The following is a 19,234-nucleotide window of genomic DNA, read 5'->3' as shown; positions in this document are numbered from 1 at the left end:
GTGGCCCTCTAGTCATCATCCCTGACTTTTGGCCATACTGGCCGGGGCTAATTGGAGCAAGAACCTTTGGAGAACCACAGACTCCTCATCCCTCTTGTAGAGAATCTATGTTGCTATGGTAATGTATTCCTAGGTGCATGATTTGGAGGCCAAATCCATTATGGGAAGTGAGATATTACTCATGAAAGGGATTGTACATTCGACTTTAATAATAATAATAATAATAATAATAATAATAATAATAATAATAAATTATTTATACCCCGCCCTTCCTGGTTTAAAAACCGGGCTCAGGGCGGCTAACAGCAAATATAAAACATTAATTAAAATGCGACTTAAAAACAGCATAAAACAGCATAAAATACAACATAAAATGCAGCATCAATGTCAATAAAATTCAAAAATTCAGGGGTCATTTTTTTGGGGGGGAGAGGTATTAGGTACAGTGGTACCTCAGGTTACATACGCTTCAAGTTACATACGCTTCAGGTTACAGACTCTGCTAACCCAGAAATAGTGCTTCAGGTTAAGAACTTTGCTTCAGGATGAGAACAGAAATTGTGCGCCGGTGGCACGTCGGCAGCGGGAGGCCCCATTAGCTAAAGTGCTTCAGGTTAAGAACAGTTTCAGGTTAAGTACCGACCTCCAGAACGAATTAAGTACTTAACCTGAGGTACCACTGTAATGTGTAAAATAATGAATTGTTGCAAAAATATATGACAGTGTTTTGGTGTATTTTGTCAAGGGAATGGTAATCCAGAAGTGCTGCTGCTGATGGCCTGGGCTGTGGCATTTGGTATCTACGAGCTCTGTTTTCATTTATCTTTCATTTACCCTGAATTGTAGACTAAGGAGAATGCCATAGTACAGTACTGTAAGCAAAAAGTTATGATAAGAATCTAGTCAACTGTTATAGGCAGGGAAAGAAGTGCTTTTTGCTGAATTTCATTCTGACTCCCGTAATTTCTACAAACTACAGATCAGGAGGCAAACAACAGCTTTGTGCCAACTGGAAAGCCAGAAACTGCGCTTTCATAAAGTGGCAGAAGAAACTTTTCAATTCGTGTTTGGAAACCTATCAAGTTTCAAGTGCCGCAGAGAAAATAAAATAACCGACATCATCAGGCCAGAGCACATAGTTCCAAATTTACCTTGGCATATATGGATAAACCATGTTATATAGTCATTCAGTGATTCACTGCATAATATTGTACTGTACAATTAAACACTATTAAAATACATCAAGATAAGCCCTTTTAGTAATGATCACATGTTAAGCAAATAAACATCCTAGTATTTCTACTACTTCTACTGTTGCTGCTACAACAACCAGTACTTTATTGAATGGTTCTCCACTCACACCATAGGCCTGGAAGAGGCTTCTCTTCCAAATAAATAAGGCAAAAGAATGATGAGGGATTAGGCTGGATTGTACCACTTCAGACAACAGCTGGTGGATTATGGCTTTCAACTCTCCTCTTCCACTTTCCCAAACTCTCCAGCAAATAGAAAAGAAACTCAGCAGTTCTTTGCCTGCCATGCTGTTTTCTATTTTCTGGAAGTTTGTTTGTTTGCTTGTTTGTTTGTTTTGCGTGCTGAGGTCCCCAAGACACCCCAAACCCAATAACTCAAACTTCACACATTATTTTTGTTTAAGGTTTTTGGCATAATTTTGGCCACAACTTTATTATCAATACAAATTGTGAGTGGTTGCTTAGGCATTGGTTAGACTATCTGTCCTCCCCGCCTTGGGGACAGCCCTGACTCCGTAGTCAGTGCGGAAGAGCAAGATCAGGGTCAACTGGAGCTGCGAAACAGACCCTCAGCTAATCCCCGCATGCTCCTTGGAACTTACACGGCCCGCACCCTGCACCAAGGGTTTGGACGAAGGGGATGGTAAGTTCCAGAATTCCTTTAACGGAATACCCGTGCAGCATTGGAGGGGCAGGCCCAGCCTATCCATACCCCTCCACCAACCAATTTTAACCAATGCCTAACCGCCAACCTTACAAGTTGTGACGATTTGCTACGCAGTAGGCAAAACCCAATTGGCACACACTAATCAGCCAAGAGGTAAATTCCTACTGGGCCCCCGCACCAAGGCGAACGACCCCATGACAGGCATAGCAAGGTCAAGCGAAGCCCAACAAGGGAGGGCGGGCGGGAGATCCGATGTCCACAGCAAAAGAGAAAGAGAAAGCTGTGGACCTTGCTTAAATAGCCACTGACCCCACCCCTAAGTTTGCAACATCAACTTTCCCCAGATAACCAGATCCTCCCATCTAAACAAGCCCTGGCTTTAACTTGCCTAGCAATCATGGGGTGCCTTGTATAGCCCCATCCGCAACCCGTGCTCTCCTTTTAGTGAGAACACGCTTTGCGTGCTGAGGTCCCCAAGACACCCCAAACCCAATAACTCAAACTTCACACATTATTTTTGTTTAAGGTTTTTGGCATAATTTTGGCCACAACTTTATTATCAATACAAATTGTGAGTGGTTGCTTAGGCATTGGTTAGACTATCTGTCCTCCCCGCCTTGGGGACAGCCCTGACTCCGTAGTCAGTGCGGAAGAGCAAGATCAGGGTCAACTGGAGCTGCGAAACAGACCCTCAGCTAATCCCCGCATGCTCCTTGGAACTTACACGGCCCGCACCCTGCACCAAGGGTTTGGACGAAGGGGATGGTAAGTTCCAGAATTCCTTTAACGGAATACCCGTGCAGCATTGGAGGGGCAGGCCCAGCCTATCCATACCCCTCCACCAACCAATTTTAACCAATGCCTAACCGCCACCCGAGCCCTTTACGCTCGCCGCCAACCACTCACAGACTAAACCACACCCTCAACTTGGACACCACTGCATCCAACCAGACATCATTCCCCAACGGGGAAAGATGCACCCCATCATCCCTGAATAATTCAGAGGCCTTGAACGAAATCAGAGGGTGAGGAATCACAAATCCGCCCAAACCAACCACCAATTTGCTTGCCGCGGAATTAATCCGCTTCCTAACTCTTTCGGTGGCCGCCGGGCAAGGGCTACCCCTCCAAATGCGGCGTTTCAGCAGCTGCGACCAAATTAGTGTGGTTGAAGGCACCAAGGCCGCCAAATCCCTCAAGTCCAGTAATATGGCAGCACGCAGCCCAAAGCAGGAAGAGGAAACCATATCATTCTCCCCCAGCTGCACCACTATCGCTGTAGGGGGGCCAGCGTGGAGGACCCGTCTGTGCATGAGAGGCAATAATTCTCTCCACTGCATCCCTCGTCTGGAAATCCAGGACACCTGCACGTGCTGCGGAAGGCCCAAGCCAGCTCCCAGACCAGATTGACGAGCTCTGACAGCGGCCCAGTGCACAATGCTGTGTCCCACTATCCAAATACGGATAGCGGCCAGACCTAGGGTTAAAACACAAAAATGTCAGTACACACACCACCATTATTTCCTCACATATACTTTGAATGCATCCGATCTCCAACGACCCAGGTCCTTTATCCTCCTTGCAGACAAACCCCAATGGGCAGCTGTCGTTGCGGCACCAATACGGAAGGAGTGAGGAGCAAATTCCGATGCTTTGCGGCCGCAGGCCACTACCACCTTGCGCATCACCTTAGTGAACTGATGCCGGACTAAAGGGTGCCCATTTTCATGAATAAACAAAGGCCCCTCGCCTGCCGGCCGCAAGGACAAGTATCTCTTAAGATCCTTTACGGGGCAAGGACCCTTCTCTCCCGTTGCCGAGAGCCGAATGACGGCTCCCCTACCCACCTGGTCGGTCTTCGAATTCCTGATATGCACCCTCAGGTCCGACTGTGACATGCTCACGTCCTGCAACAGCAAACCCCTGGAACCTCCATCCCGTTTTTGCTCCAGGACCACCTCGCCTACCCTCAGTGCCCCAAAGAATGCCAAGGAAAAGGCTGCTGAAAATAGACGGGCCTCAAACTTGGACCAACAGATGCTCCGCAGTTTACTGCGCATCTGTATCAGCAACTCAAAAGTGATGGGACTTCTGGGAACAGTCCTCGATGGGGTGAGCCGTCCCCATCCCTCCAATGCCCGGCGCACCACAAACTTCCTACATGGGTCCTTGTCAAAAGTGGCCCTGCTAAAGAAAGAAATTGCTGCCGAGTGAAGTCGCAGGGTCCTAGCCGCCCGGCGCATCTGGAACAAATGTGCCAGATACTTAAGCACCTGGGCAGTAGAATGAGGGGTGATGACCGCCCCCGCCGATTGGCCATTAAAGGACAGAAAATCAGCCCAGGCCTTCTTATAGGACCTTAGCGTGGAAGGGGCGACTGATGCTGCTACTCCCTGTGAAACTAAGTGTTGCCAAGGTTCCAGAGATGATCCGGGAAAATCTCCGGACGGTCTCGAGCCTCTGGCGCCAATGACCTGAATCGTTCCATCTGAAAACGGGACAGAGCATCAGCAATCTCGTTAGAAATACCCGGAACGAAGCGAGCAGAAAATACAATATTAAAACGCAGACAGTGCAAAACAAACACCCGAAGCAAGGCCGAAACCCTAGACGACCGGGATGACTGCTTAGCTAAAACAGTCACTACTGCCTGGTTATCGGACCAAAAACAAACCCGATGGTCCTTAAAATGCTCGACCCACAAGTGTACCGCAACAACTATGGGGAAAAACTCAAGAAATGTCAGGTCTCGAGTTATCGCTTCCCCACACCAAGCCTGGGGCCAAGGTTCAGCACACCACCTGCCGTCCCAAAACAAACCAAACCCCAGTGACCCTGCCGCGTCCGAATGCACTTGAAAATCATTGTGGAGGTTCAAAGTGTCCTGCCACAGTGATACGCCATTAAATTCTTCCAGGAATTCCAGCCACACACGGAGGTCGGCTTGCACTTGGGCGGACAAACGAACCCTATGATGCGGTGCCTGCAGCCCCGAGGTAAGTTTGGCCAGGCGAGAGCAGAACGGGCGCCCCGGCGCCACCACCCTGCAAGCAAAGTTTAAATGACCTAGCAACGACTGAAGCTGTCGCAAGGTAACCTTCCTCAATGGGAGCAGTTCTTCAATGACCTTCCTTAAAGCAACTAACTTATCTGGCGGCAAACTAGAGGTTTGGGCCACGGTATCCAACAAGATACCCAAATAGGTAAGTTGCGTAGTGGGACCCTCAGTTTTCTCTGCCGCTAATGGAACCCCCAGGTCTTCAGCCAGGGACGCAAAGGCACGCAGCAGAACCACGCAATTCCCCGTGTCCCTCGCGGAGGCCAGTAAAAAGTCATCCAAATAATGCGTAACCCCGCCCAAACCGGTTCTGTCGCGCAAGGCCCATTCCAGGAATGAGCTGAAACACTCAAAAGCCGCACAAGCTACCGAGCAGCCCATGGGCATAGCCTTATCAAAATAGAATCCCCCGTCAAACTGAAAACCCAGCAGCCAGAAATCCTCAGGATGAATTGGCAACAAACGAAAAGCCGACTCAATGTCGCACTTGGCCAATAGGGCACCAGGCCCAAACTTCCTTATCATCTTGATCGCATGATCAAGAGAGGCATACTTCACCGAACAGAGCTCCGGGGGAATTACGTCGTTAACCGACGTACCATTAGGATGAGAGAGGTTATGAATTAGGCGAAACTCCCCCGGGGCCTTCTTGGGAACTATTCCCAAGGGTGAAATGTGCAAATTAGGAAAGGGGGGGGTGGCGAAAGGACCAGCCATACGACGTAAAGCCAGTTCCTTTTCAATTTTCTTACGCGCCACACCAGGCATGTCCTTAACGGATTTCTGGTTCCTAGGATTCTGGGCTACAGGGGCCACGACCACTGGGATCCTAAATCCCAGCGAAAAACCATTACTCAAATACGACGCTGACTCTCTGTCTGGGTAAGATTCCAGTAACGCCAGTAACGGCTGTAGCCGAACCGGAGTATAGGCCAAAGAAAAGATATCACTTTCCTGCTCCGGGAACAGGAGGCTGGGCAGGGACCTTGGGGGGCTGCTGGGAGCCCCCTCCCCTGCGAAAGGGCCGCCTGGCCGCGGAGCAAGCAGAAGCCGAGTGGCTCCCAGAGCATTTGTCACAAAGGTGTGCGAATTTACAGGCTTGACGTTGGCAAATGCCCTTATTAAAGTCCCAGCAGAACCACTTGCGCCCAACTTTTTGGGTGGCAGGCTTGAATTTTTGCAACTCAGAAGCCTTCTTCTCAATACGTGGTGCCACATAAGTGGTCCACACATCCAAGTCCTTCCTGTCCCAGCGGGCCGTCGGTATCTTGGCCGCCCTACGCCTAAAGTTCTGGTCATATGATAATGCAGCAGTCTCGCCAGCCATCGTAAAAGCTGAACGGACAATAGACAGATAAACCCAGAGGTGCAGAGACCTCTTGGGATACGCTGCAGAAATCACACCAGCAAAAACCTGGAAACTATCCATCCAACGTTCAAAAGTCCTGTCAGCCTTTGCTACAATTGTCCGTCTTTTGGGAACGGAAAGGCCCTTGTCCAGCGGCTCCCGACCATCAAGCGGAGGAGCCAAGCTGAAAATATCCACGTAGCGGCCATCCAGAATCCTAGACCGCAATTTGGAAGACAAGTGGGCACCAGGAATAATATCCCTAGCAGAATTGGTGGAGACTCTTACGTCAGGCACCAGGACCCCTTCTCGACACTCCTGTACGGCGCCATACCTGGCCCTATGAGAATTTGCCCTACGCTCCCAAACCCACTTTGGCAGCCCCGACGACTCCCCGTAGCCCCAGTAAAGCTTAAGGGGGGCCCCCTCATCACTGCTAGAGCTGATGGAGGAAGTACCTGAAGTGGAGGACGATGTGTCCCTCCGTCTCTTCTTAGAGTGCCTCCTGGAGCCCCTTTTTCGGCGACGATGCCCACCGGAAGAGGACCTTGGAGGAAGAGGAAGACTGTCTTCAATCGAAGAATCTGACGCTTCACCCTGTTGCACTGCACCTGGGGCTGACTGAACAGAGACAACTTGTGAATGAACTGGATTAGAATGCCCCAGCGCTGGGGGCCGTACAGGTGAGCCCCGTACAGCGCGGCCCCGGGTCGATGCGCTTCTTCTGGCGCCGACCCTGGCACGACCACGGCCCCTAGGCACTGCATCCTGCGATACAGGCAGCACCGAAGGTTGGACCTGCGGAGCATCAGGTAAGCCAACTCCGGCTAACAGTGGCTCCCCTTCTTCACTAGATGATGATGCAGGAGAGGAAACATCCACCGGGGGAGGCGGGAATGCTGATGACGTTGACGGGGTCGAGCAACGGTGTAGCAGGCCATCCATCTCCGCCTCTACCCTTGCCAGTGTCACCGGGTCGCCAGACAAACTTGAAACCATAGCCTGGATGCGTTTCAAGGACTGACCAGGCTGCGGAGATCGCAAGGCCTGGGATGGGCCTTTTATAGGCCGCTTCGAGGAGCGGGCTGGAACAGGCCTTCCTGCTGCCTTCTTAGGAGCCATTCCTACTACTGGTGAGAAAAGAAAAGAAAATAAAATTAAGTAGAGGAAAAAAAAAAACAAAAAAAAACCCCAACTAAGTTCTTTAAGACGCTAGAATCTGCAAGAAAATGAAGCAGAATGAATTAAATAGTTAATTAAAACTAAGACCTAGACTATAAAATGATGCACCAGTAGACAGGAGGCAACCACTTGCTTACAGATTATGCAACAGATCGGTAACCCAGGAGCAGCTGGGAAGAGCACCAGCCACCAAATCAGAAGCTGTCTTTACCAGCACACACACCTACACTAGCCGTCCAGGCTGCGTGCAATTGAAGAAATTAATTGCCTGCAAACATATCAACTGCCACAAGAGGTCGCAGTAGTACCAATTATACTCAGCCTAGGATAAAGCAACCACCAGGCCCTGCAATTACTAGGCCTGAACGCTAGAGGCCGCCACGTGGCCGAGAGGAATCAAAATGGCGCTCCCGCCTAATGAGGCTGCAAAATGGAGGCCTCACAGCTCTCCGCTCAAATCAATGCACCTCTGGGGACAACCAGCGGCACCCAGCCCCCCAGCAACACCAGGCCGGCCTCCCAGGGCCTGCTACAGGGCAAGGTAAGCCACCCCTAGCCAGGCAGCCAGCCGCAGGGAAGCAAAGGCCCTGAATAGCGTTTTCGCGGGGGGGGGAGGGGGGGAGGAAAGGGATCGACCCTGCAAGAGGGCAGGGGAATTGAGGGAAGCCCTCCCCACACGGCCCCTGGGCCCAGGCCGAGCACCCCCCCCCCGACTAAATTAAAGGGAATCAAAACAAACAGGAAAATTAAATAAAGTGGGGAAGGATCTTTCAGCAACAAATTAAAGAAAGAGGAGAAAATGGAGGAAGAAAAACAAAGGGAAAAGGTATACGACCCAAACTTCTGCTGTAGTCACTCAGAGATCCGATGAGATCCGATGTCCACAGCAAAAGAGAAAGAGAAAGCTGTGGACCTTGCTTAAATAGCCACTGACCCCACCCCTAAGTTTGCAACATCAACTTTCCCCAGATAACCAGATCCTCCCATCTAAACAAGCCCTGGCTTTAACTTGCCTAGCAATCATGGGGTGCCTTGTATAGCCCCATCCGCAACCCGTGCTCTCCTTTTAGTGAGAACACGCTTTACTGCAGAGGAGCATTCAGCAATGAGACATCCCCTCCACACACTTGCCGTCTGAAGTGGGAGAGTCCATCCTGATACCTCATTCTCTGACATATATAGACCGTCTGCTCTGAGGGTTACAGGTCTTTAGAAAAGCAAATGCTTTACATACAGCAAATTGAATTCCTAACATCTCCAGCTGAAAGAATCAGGCCGCTGGTAATGTGAAAGTTCTCTCTGCCTAAAACCCCGAAGAGCAGCTGCCAGCTAGAATAAACAGCACTGTTCTAGGTGGACCAATGGTCTGACTCAGTATAAGACAGGTTGATAATCAGGCTAGAGAGGATGTGGCCTGAGAATGAGGAATGAAGAAATGACAATGGGAAAAGGAAGCAAAGCGGTGTCTTCTGTATTTACTGGCCCTGCTTCTTTGTGTTTACTGGGTCCCCCTACAGCATTGCCAGTATTTTGTTAATTTGCCGTTTACAGTCCTTTGACTGTTTACTGTGGTTTTGTAGTTCTTGATTGATTTACATAGATTCAAGCTGGCTTTCAGGTTAGCAAAAATGAATCCCCCAAATCAAAATAAAACAGTTGGACATGCTTTCTCTCTCTCTGTTTGTGTTTTTAATTTTATGTGAAAATGAAAATCAGCAAAGAAATAAGATCAAGAACTGTGCAAACTTCAGACAGAAACCCACCATCAAACTAAATATTATGTTGCTTCCATTGCTTAGACAAATGTACTGGGTGGGATTCAAGTGGCCTGTTCCGCAAGTGGAAGCCAGTGCAAGGAGGAAAGCGCAGTGGGGCTTCCCTCCTCCTTCGATTGCACCCCGCCCTAGCTCCCCAAAATCTGACCTTCAAGAACAGTGTGCAGGGGAAGGACAGGGAAGATTGCTCTACTGGGCAAGGAGAAATGCTTGCACTGATGGAACAATCTTTATGAGCCAAGTATGTCAGCTCAACTTTTATCTGTTTAAGAGCAACAGAGCCACAAACACATTCATGTCAAGGCTGGTTAGAGGAGATTTCTATAGATTACAGACCCAGGCAAGAGCTCCAATTATGCACCATATATCTTGAGAAGCTGCTTGTTTCTTTGCCACTCATTTGGGCACCTCAAGATACCATAACCAAATTTCACATTATAGTTCCTGAGATCATGGAGCAGGCTTTTGCCTAGGTTTAGATACAATTGGGTACTATTTTTGAATCAAGAGGGTGGACTGATCCTTTCAAAAACTGCCCTGATTTTAGCCACTGATTTCAAAACTGAGGTGATTTTTCTGTTTTTTTTGTTTCTGAGAATCCCTGAGCAATGCCGGGAACAAGGCTGCTAGTGTTTTATAACACACAAGTTGATTCCTGTGCTATAATGCACCATGCTGAAGCCATGACACATTACACTGCTCAAAAAGTCCTCTTGCTACTTTTTGCTTTGTGCTGCTCTGTGCTTGACTCCACAGCTTGAAAACTTCACCACAGTATTAGGAACAAGCCATAAGGTGCTACATTCTAGGCATGATTAAAATTATTCTTAAAAAAATAATTGTATTCTGCTGGGCAAACATGTATTAATACTGCAGACCAAACAGGGACTAGTATCTAGAACTGGCTTTTTGAGGCTAGCCTGGAGTTGCAAAATCGTGCTTTGCGCAAGCGCAGAAGTGCCAACCACTCCGCACATGTGTGCAGTCGCGGCACTTTGTCCAGCGTCCTTTTCGGCTAGCGGCCGAGGCTCCGGAATGGATCCTGGTCACAAAACAAGGTACTACTGTATATTAAAAACATCCCTTTCTTCTTACTGCTGGCAATGGAGGTGCCAAGAAGTGCGGATTATGTTGAAAGTGCCAACCTCCAAGGCCTGTGGTGCTGCTGCAATTTGCGCATCTCAGAAAGACTTGATTTGCAATCCTTCCCCCCCCCCATGTTGATTAATAATGTTTTTTTTCTGCGGGTTCCACAGAAAGTGGTGTATGAAGTAATAATAACGGAGGCATAGTCATTCCCGTTTGTTTCAAACTGATCCAAGAAAAACATTATGAAATAACTTGGAACAGAGCCCACAAATCTTTCTTTTCTCCTGTTGCCCAATACTTCCTTTTTGCATTGTTTCTGGGCAGTGAATGCGGTAAGAACTCTTGTGGATTATGAAAATGACAACAGAAAATGGAATGGTAACACCCTGTCCATCCAACACCATTTTTCTACTGCTCTGTCTAACTGTATTGATCACATCTTTTTGATTTGGGGCCATGACCTTTATGCACAATCGACACTGTGCTAGTACAGAGTTATGTTGTGTGAAGTGACCTGCTGGTGCAGAGCGGACCTCCAGGGCTGCTTTGCCAGAAATATTTCTGGATATGGCGTCACTGGGTTATTCAAAGCTATTGCCTGGAAAAGAATTTGTCAGAAGCATGAAGCAGAGACAGGACACAGCTCATCAACATATGCATTCCATTGCGGGATGCCTTTGAAAGTACAGATTGGGTTGGCTGATCCACACCTTCAAAACTCTTCTCACACTCTCACCCTGCCTCTCTCTTTTTGATCGCATCCCTCCATCTGCCTATAATTTCCCACAACTCTCTCTCTCTCTCTCTCTTTCCTGCTCTCTCTCTCCCAATCCACCCCTCTTCCTCTGCTACCTGTCCCTCTATTTCTCTGCTGAGCACACCCCTCTTTTTCTCTCGTACCCCAGATCTCTTCCTCCCTCCCTCCTGGGAAAGGCCTGGCATGGGAAGCAAGCAGGCACCCCAACCTGATGTGATGTTGGAAGCAGTCAAGCACTATAGGCCAAAGGAAAGTCAGCAGTGCATTGAAATTCGCCCTTGTCCTAGTCATTGAGGGATTATGCAGTTAATGTAATGACATCACAATGCTATATAACATAAGCCTGGTTCAGGCATTGGACTACATATGCAAGGGCTTGAATTGGGGATAGGGTAGAGGTCTGTACAGAAAGCCCCATTGCCAGGGTCCCTGGGCATGCAGGCTCAGTCCTTTCCATGTTTAGTTTAAAGGTCTCCTCTAAAAAGTGTTCAACAGCACATGCTCAGAAACCCTGTGCAAAATATGCTAGGGTCTCAGAAACTGATATTTAAACATGCATTTAAATATACATATGAAAAATTGGGTTTAAAAAATATGCCAGGAGGTTTCTAGCTGCAAAAAGAATCAGTTCATTAATTAACCACTAGACATCCATACAAAGGTCATGTTGAATACTTTGATTCTTACAACAGTAACTTTGTCCTCAACTGTATAAAACCACTGATGTCTGAGGGATTTGACATTTGAAAAGGTATACACCACACATAATGGAAAGTAGACAAAAAGAACACTTTATCCAGCTGGAATTCAAAACGGCAAACCCAAGTGCAAAAGGGAAAAACCCATTCTGATAGAAATTAACAATAAAACCAGAATTTCCCTCTTTGGCATATTTGCTTCAGCATGCGTTCCAATAAAAAAGAACTATTTCTCACTTACTTGAGGCACAATCTTATGGTCTGTGGGAGGGCATCCTAGGCATGGTAGGGTTTTGCAGATCTGCTCTGCAAGTAGAGAAGAAGCTCCACTTTCACAGAGGGAGTTCTCTTAAATGAAGCACCTTCCCAGCCAGCATGGGGAAAATGGCCTTGGTGTTGCTGACTGTCAGTACTCTGACAACTGACAAGGCAAAGGGGATGCACCAGGATACAGATTGAGGGATACTTGGATCTGCTAGATCCAAAGCCTTCTTGCTTCCCCTGACATGTTTCCCCAAATAGGAAGGAGAGTAAATCAACCCTGGGCTACCATACTTATTTTTCCTCCTACTCAGAGGGATTTCTTAATTATTATTTTTAAAAAAAACAGCTTTCACTGGAGAGAAACTATTTCCTGCATGAAGTTGAGTTAAATTAGGGTTGCCATATGTCCGGAATTTCCCGGACATAGCCTGGATTGGGCCGTCAGAAACAGTGTCTGGGCGGAAATCACTGAAATGTCTGGGAAAATCTGGACGTATTGGCAACCCCGTACTGGCAACCCTTGTTGGAAGTGTAGAATTTGGCGAATTTCCTTAAAAACAGCTCAAAACGTCTTTCCTTTTTCTTTTTCTTTTTTTGAGATTTTGCAACGCTCAACAACTTTGGCCCAAAACAAACATGCAAAAAACAACAACACCTCAACCACTTTTGTTTCCGGATTTTCACTTTTAACAAGAACAGAAGAGGCAGTTTTGACCAGGAGAACTGCGGGATGTGGCTGAGATAGTGAGAATGGGAAAACATTACAGGAACATAGGATGCAGTCATTGGCCCATCTAGCTGAGCAGTGACTGTCAGTGACTCTTTGGGATTTCTTATGGGTTCATTCTTGGGCCTAACTATACTGTAGGTAGTGGCAATTGAACCTGTGACCTTCTGCATGAAAAGCAGATGTTCTACCACTGAGCAACAGGCCTTCCTTAGTTCTCCTAACTTCTGCCTAGCAGGTAGGCTGGAGCTAGGAGATTTGAATTCTACCTTTTGATGCCAAACTGTTGGCCAGTAGAAATTGTGACCTAGCCATGAATATTTTGCATTTTAGCCCTGCCTGAGCATGCTGAACTGCTGGTTTGCCTCTCAGCTTCTAAGTCCTAACCACCAGATTATATGCAACAGAATGGTCCCTTGTGCACTGCATCCCCAACATAAGGCAGATGGACTGGGCTCTACTTTTGCCAAGAATGAACAATACAAAGATCATCTTAAATGGATGCGGTACAGAGTTGGGTTGAGCAAAGCTGAAGGAATCTTAAGTATGTTAGGAGCTGTGGAGAATTGGCTGTGCGGAGAAGCTTTTGGATCCATGGACCTCCTCTGGAAGAGGATGAGGAATAAAATATAAATTGATTGAGAAGAAATCATTGTGGATTTGGAACAACTGTAAAAAACAAACAAACCCTGGGCGTATTCCAGACACATATGTTCTTGAAAGCGGGGTGCTGTTATGTGGCACCCCCTCCCATAAATGTATGGCTCTTTAATTCCACCTCTCACGTCCCTTCCTCTCCATCTGGATTGCTTCCTCATTGTTTTCCTCATTTATTATTTAATGTATAGTAAGTGCTTTCCAAGAAATGAAATTCACAACTGTCCCAGCTTACAGTTTTACAGTCTAATAAACTCACCACAGTAGTCCAACCACGGCAACCCTGTACAGTGGTACCTCAGGTTAAGAACTTAATTTGTTCTGGAGGTCCATTCTTAACCTGAAACTGTTCTTAACCTGAGGTACCACTTTAGCTAATGAGGCCTCCTGCTGCTGCCACACCACTGGCATGCGATTTCTGTTCTCATCCTGAGGTAAAGTTCTTAACCTGAGGTACTATTTCTGGGTTAGTGGAGTCTGTGACCTGAAGTGTCTGTAACCTGAGGTACCACTATACAGCTGAAAATGCTGGCAGCATTAAGATAAATTCAATAGTGTAAATAAGTTTTGATGGATGCAATAATGGAATACTGAAATGTATAATTTTTGTAAAATATGCAGGGATTTATGGTATGTAAAATGAAGCATGGAAAGATAAGAAGGGAAGTTGTTGATATCTTAAGGATGTAAAATGAGTATGTTAAATTGTAAAAGAGAAAATCTAAGAAAAAAATTATATACAGTGGTACCTCGGGTTAAGAATTTAATTCATTCTGGAGGTCCGTTCTCAACCTGAAACTGTTCTTAACCTGAGATACCACTTTAGCTAATGGGGCCTCCAGCTGCCACTGCGCTGCCACCGCACGATTTCTGTTGTCATCCTGAAGCAAAGTTCTTTAGAGGTACTATTTCTGGGTTAGCGGAGTCTGTAACCTGAAGTACCTGTAACCTGAGGTACCACTGTATTTGCATAGAACTCTACTATTCAGTAGTTGAGTGGCTGATGTACCGTAATCAGCATTTGCAGGCTAACACAGACCTTTCTGTAAGTAGAGTGTCTCTATGGTTGTACCACTTGAATGGCACCCACTCCTCCTTCACTGGTTGAGAAGCACATGAGTGCTCCTTCTTTTCAGCTGCTACTTAAGAACGGCAGCTTGAATATAAATCCATCTTGCCTGGTTTACTGTTATTTTGAGTAGTAACATGCAACACACAGCATTTCCGTAAACCAGAGCTCTTTAGGCTTAAAAAAAAAAAATGGTTCACTGAATATTTATTACTCTTTGTAATAATCCATGGAACCTTCATCCTCTTCTGGGGCTTTCTGAAAAATGACAGTCAAGAATATTAGCACCCCTCTTTTCCACCAACACACACTCAGGGCATAACTGAAGTTGAAATTCTTTCTTCATAAAGTGTCAATAGTATCTAAAACGGTTTTTAAAACACAAGAAGCCGTAATGATTTTTAGATGTCAAGCTAAGCATTTTAACAGAGCATTAAAGTACTTGTGGAGTTCAAAACTCTCCTATGAAAATAGCACCAAGACAACTCAACAATGTGCTTTTTTCCCTCCATGCCATGTTTTATTGCAATCATACAAAGTGAGAATGTGCCCTTTAACTGATATGTTTTGTAAAGGGGTCTATTGTGAGTCAAGACTCTTTGCCTCTCCCCCTGCCCAACAACCACACAATAGAACTGTAAGCCAGATGGTCACATTAACATGTTGTCCTTTTAAATTCTGCTTATTTATAGTTAGGGATAGACAAATATGTCAATGGTGGTTTCTCATTTTCCAGTCCTCAGTTCTCCACGGCCCTGCATCAGTTTGCAATTGTTTTAGCCCATATTTTCCACAATATGTACATTTTTTCATGCAATGTCTACCAAAGGAACACATTTTCTAAGTTATTTTTGCTCATAAATGCATTTTTATGCACACTTCCCCAAATGAACACATTTTTGTACACATTATTTGGTTGGAGAACAGAATTGCAAAATTCAGAGAAATGTTCCTTTCAAAGGAGAGCTGTGTTTTGGTTTTCAGAAAGTACAAAATTAGATAGGTCTGCATTTAAATATGAACAGGTCCAAATGTCTTCTCCACCCCTATTTCCAGGGAAGGCCTCAAAGTGAGTTTACAGTGGAATCTTTACCACAGTTTTCTAGATCTAGGGACAGTGGTCCCTATAACAAAGAGGGGAAAGAAGATGTTTGCCTCTTTAGGGCTACAAAAGGCAAATTGCTTTAACGATGTAAGGGATATTGGTTACCGTCAGGGGATAAGAGGACAGAATAGTGGATTAACTTGACAGATCCATTGTATCCCATGTGTTTTGTCCAGTCCAGGCCTTGTTAATGTATTTCTTTTCTTCACACGCACAAAAATCTCCAGTAATATTAGAGATGTGCTGATACTGCAAAAGCCACCTGCAGATCATACTGATGTGCCCTGCTTCTCACAGGTATCAGATTGTTGGTTACCCTCAAAAAAATCAGATCAGGTGTCTCCAGGTCTACCTGTATTCTCCATCGCTTTTCTTTCTTTTAAAAAACTAATCAGGAAAGACAGGTGCTGGCTGGGTTTTTAGCAGAAATTTGGCGAAATCACTGAGAGACATTGACAGAACTAAGGGGTGGGGAGGGGGAATTCCAGGACATCACATGACCCTTTAAATGTTTGTGTCTTTTGATCAACAAGAGATTTTTCTTGACAGGTTAAAGGTTACAGCAGTATAGTGGAAAATGAATTTCAGAATGGATGTAGGGAAGTCACTCACCCACTGGCACCATGTGCAAAAGGAATCTGAACCGAGAAGATAACGAAAAAGCCATAAATATGTGAAACATCTTCATGTCCCGCTGTATTATTTAATAGTGCAGAAGCAAACACAAAACACACGCTCCTAACTCGATACTGTAAGTGACAGAAAGCCGCAGGAATGTTTAAGGAGGCCATTGGGTTGAATCCGGTCTAGGTCATTAAAAACAGGAATGGTGAGGAATGTGCTAGATGGATTATGTAACTTGATAGACTTTCAAGGCGAGAGCCATGTCACATGGTTAGCAGAGCAGACTCTGGGGAGGAAATGGCTTCAAAGCTACAGCCACTTCAAAGTTACAGTCAAATTAAGGTGTATTTGCAGAGTTTGCATCACTGTTTCCTAGCCTTTGTCTTTTCTGCAGATAAAAATATAAGAATTCTGCCCCCCCCCCACTTCATTTGATACAGATGTCTTACTGTACAGTCCAGCTTGCTGTTTTACTTCTAGGTCCCATCACGGCAAAACTTTATTCCAAACTCTGGCATTCTCTGCTCAGGGAGGGGGCCCACCCATTAGCAGTCTCACACCGACCCCCTTAATCCACCACCACCTCACCAGGAAGCTAGCTTGGCTATTTTTGGAATTAGAAGGCTTGATTAGCTTTTAGCACTTGGTGGATCTAGGGATTAGAGAGGTTTGGCATATAGCATACTTCCCCAAACTCATAACATTACATAAGATGGCACTATGACTATCTAGTATGCTAGACCCGTTAGCCCCACCCACTCTTTTGACCACTGCTCCTGCCTATTTGAACACAGCATTCCTGCACCTATTTCCATTGATGCAATCCAATTCCCCCTTTTTTCAATAAAACATGGAGAAGCTTAGCCAACATGGAGAAGCTTAGCCAACTAGAAAATATTTCTAATAGGAAATAGTTTGTATACGTTTGTCCAGCAGCATTTGATTTAAATCTGCTAAAGTCATTACCTTTTTTGCCTTTTAGGTGGAGCAAACCCAAGTTTCCAAAAATATGACTACACTTTTCTGTTTGCCTGTTGATCTTTTGTGGTAGACACCCCAACTTGGAAAGCATCTGAGCCAAATATCCGTTGGTATCTTCTAAAATGAAGAAGCCAGATTTAGAAATCCCATCCCCCTGAAAATATGTCTTGGACGTGAAAATCTCCAAGACTTCTACAGTGTCAATTTTGGCATGCTTACTAACCACACAGGAAACAGAATAGTATATGAATTCATAAAATGAGGGTTGAAAATTACATATATTTGACATAAGTAGAATATCAAAACCAAAACCCACAAAATATGCAAAGGGTATGTTTTTGTCATCTCATTAGCAGAGACTCTGTTTCAAAGCTATTCATCTTTTTCATACTTATGTTCCTCTCCATAGCTCTCTCTGGTCCATTGATGGTTCAAACTGTTTGGTTTAATTCTAAGCCATAATTTACTAGTAATACACCCCACAGCACAATGATAGAATTTCCACCATAAATTGGTAAAATGTGGGATCCAGAAGCACATTGACTCATGGCCTATGTATTCAAGAAAGAGCTGATCTTTCATGGTTTAACAGCATTGGTATGTACACACTCTTTTCACAGCTATGAACATGCATGACCCCAATATGCATGCAATCACTTACTCTTCCAGGTGGTTAAACATAACATTAGAGTTGTGAAATCATGGATGTGTTTCTATTAATACAGCAGCACTTACAGTCATACCTCATGTTACATTCTTTCAGGTTACGTCCCGTGGTGACCCAGAAGTACCAGAAAGGGTTACTTCTGGGTTTCGCCGCTTGCGCATGTGTGCTGCGGGTTGTGCTCTTTTTGTGTTGCGAACTGGCCTCCGGAACGGATCTTGTTCGCAGCCAGACGTACCACTGTATTTCTACCTGCTATACTCTAAGGCAGTGGATTTCAACCAGTGCGCCATGGCACCCTGGGGTGCCTTGAATGATGGTCAAGGGGTGCCACGGGCAACACTAGCCTCTGCCCCTCTTTCCTTTCCTTCCTCCTCTCATGCCCTCTCTCGTCTCTGCCTCCCAAAGGCTTGCACAGCTGTTTATTGCAGCAGCCCTGGCTATAAGCTCCGCGGGCAAATAGTCCCTCTGGGAGCACCTCTCTTTGGGGTAGGGTGGGGGCAGGTCCAGCAGCAGCAGCTGCCTGGAGGACTCCCAAGGAGAGGGAAGAGAAGAGGAGGCTGAGGGAACCCTCCACAAGGGAGGGTGTTCGAAAAAGGGTGAGGGGCTGCCAGCTCTGTAGGCAAGGGGTGACATAGCTGGGCTCCTGAGCTCCAGGGGAGCTGCAGAAAGAATGTAGGTTGAAAACCTCTGATCTAAGGATTATCTCTGTGATAATCGTTTGCCTTAATGAGCACGAATCTGGAGGCAGAGCACAAGTAAAGTACCGTATTTTTCCAGTGTATTTTTTTGCTAAAAAAAAATTGGCAAAAAATGGGTGTCGTTTTATACACGGATAGTGAATGCAAAGGGGGGGGGGGACAAGCAATGAATGGCAGCAGGAAGCAGGAGATTGGCAGCAGCGATTGGGCGGGTGATTGGTGGCTGCAGCAAGACCTGCTGGCGATTGGTTTGGCTGCGGCAAATGGGCAGGTGGGATGTTGGTAGCAGCAAGCCGGCAGACAATTGGTGGCTGTGGTGAAGTGTGCGATCAGCAGTGGCGGACAGGTGGGTGAGCGATTGGCAGAAGTGACCTCCCCCCAAAAAACCTTAAACAACTTGATTTCCTAATTTTGGGTTAAAAAATAGGGGTTGTCTTATACACAGGGGCATCCTATACACAGAAAAATATGGTAAGTGTGTGAAATGACCCTCCTTCTGTGATATGAACCTATAGAATTCTGACAGAAATTTAGAAAGCTGAGAATCAACTTAACTGGCACTCCTGACTTTTTACATGTCCCCTAGACTTTTCAGATTTTTGCTGTTACATTTCT

General features: G+C 46.0%; 1 long non-coding RNA gene across 1 annotated transcript in view; it reads right to left on the bottom strand.

The window, feature by feature from the left end:
- The window catches only part of LOC310847846, a 39,710-nt gene extending 22,439 nt beyond the window's left edge, over window positions 1-17,271 (bottom strand). Inside the window, exon 1 of the long non-coding RNA XR_014566052.1 lies at window positions 17,240-17,271. This is a non-coding gene — a long non-coding RNA (uncharacterized lncRNA). The remainder of the gene's footprint in view (window positions 1-17,239) is intronic.
- Between the last annotated feature and the right edge of the window lie 1,963 nt (window positions 17,272-19,234).

The sequence above is a fragment of the Podarcis gaigeae genome, assembly GCF_964106915.1.
Source record: "Podarcis gaigeae genome assembly, chromosome: 1".
In the NCBI taxonomy this organism is placed as follows: Eukaryota; Metazoa; Chordata; class Lepidosauria; order Squamata; family Lacertidae; genus Podarcis; species Podarcis gaigeae.
This window is presented reverse-complemented; position numbering and strand designations above follow the sequence as displayed.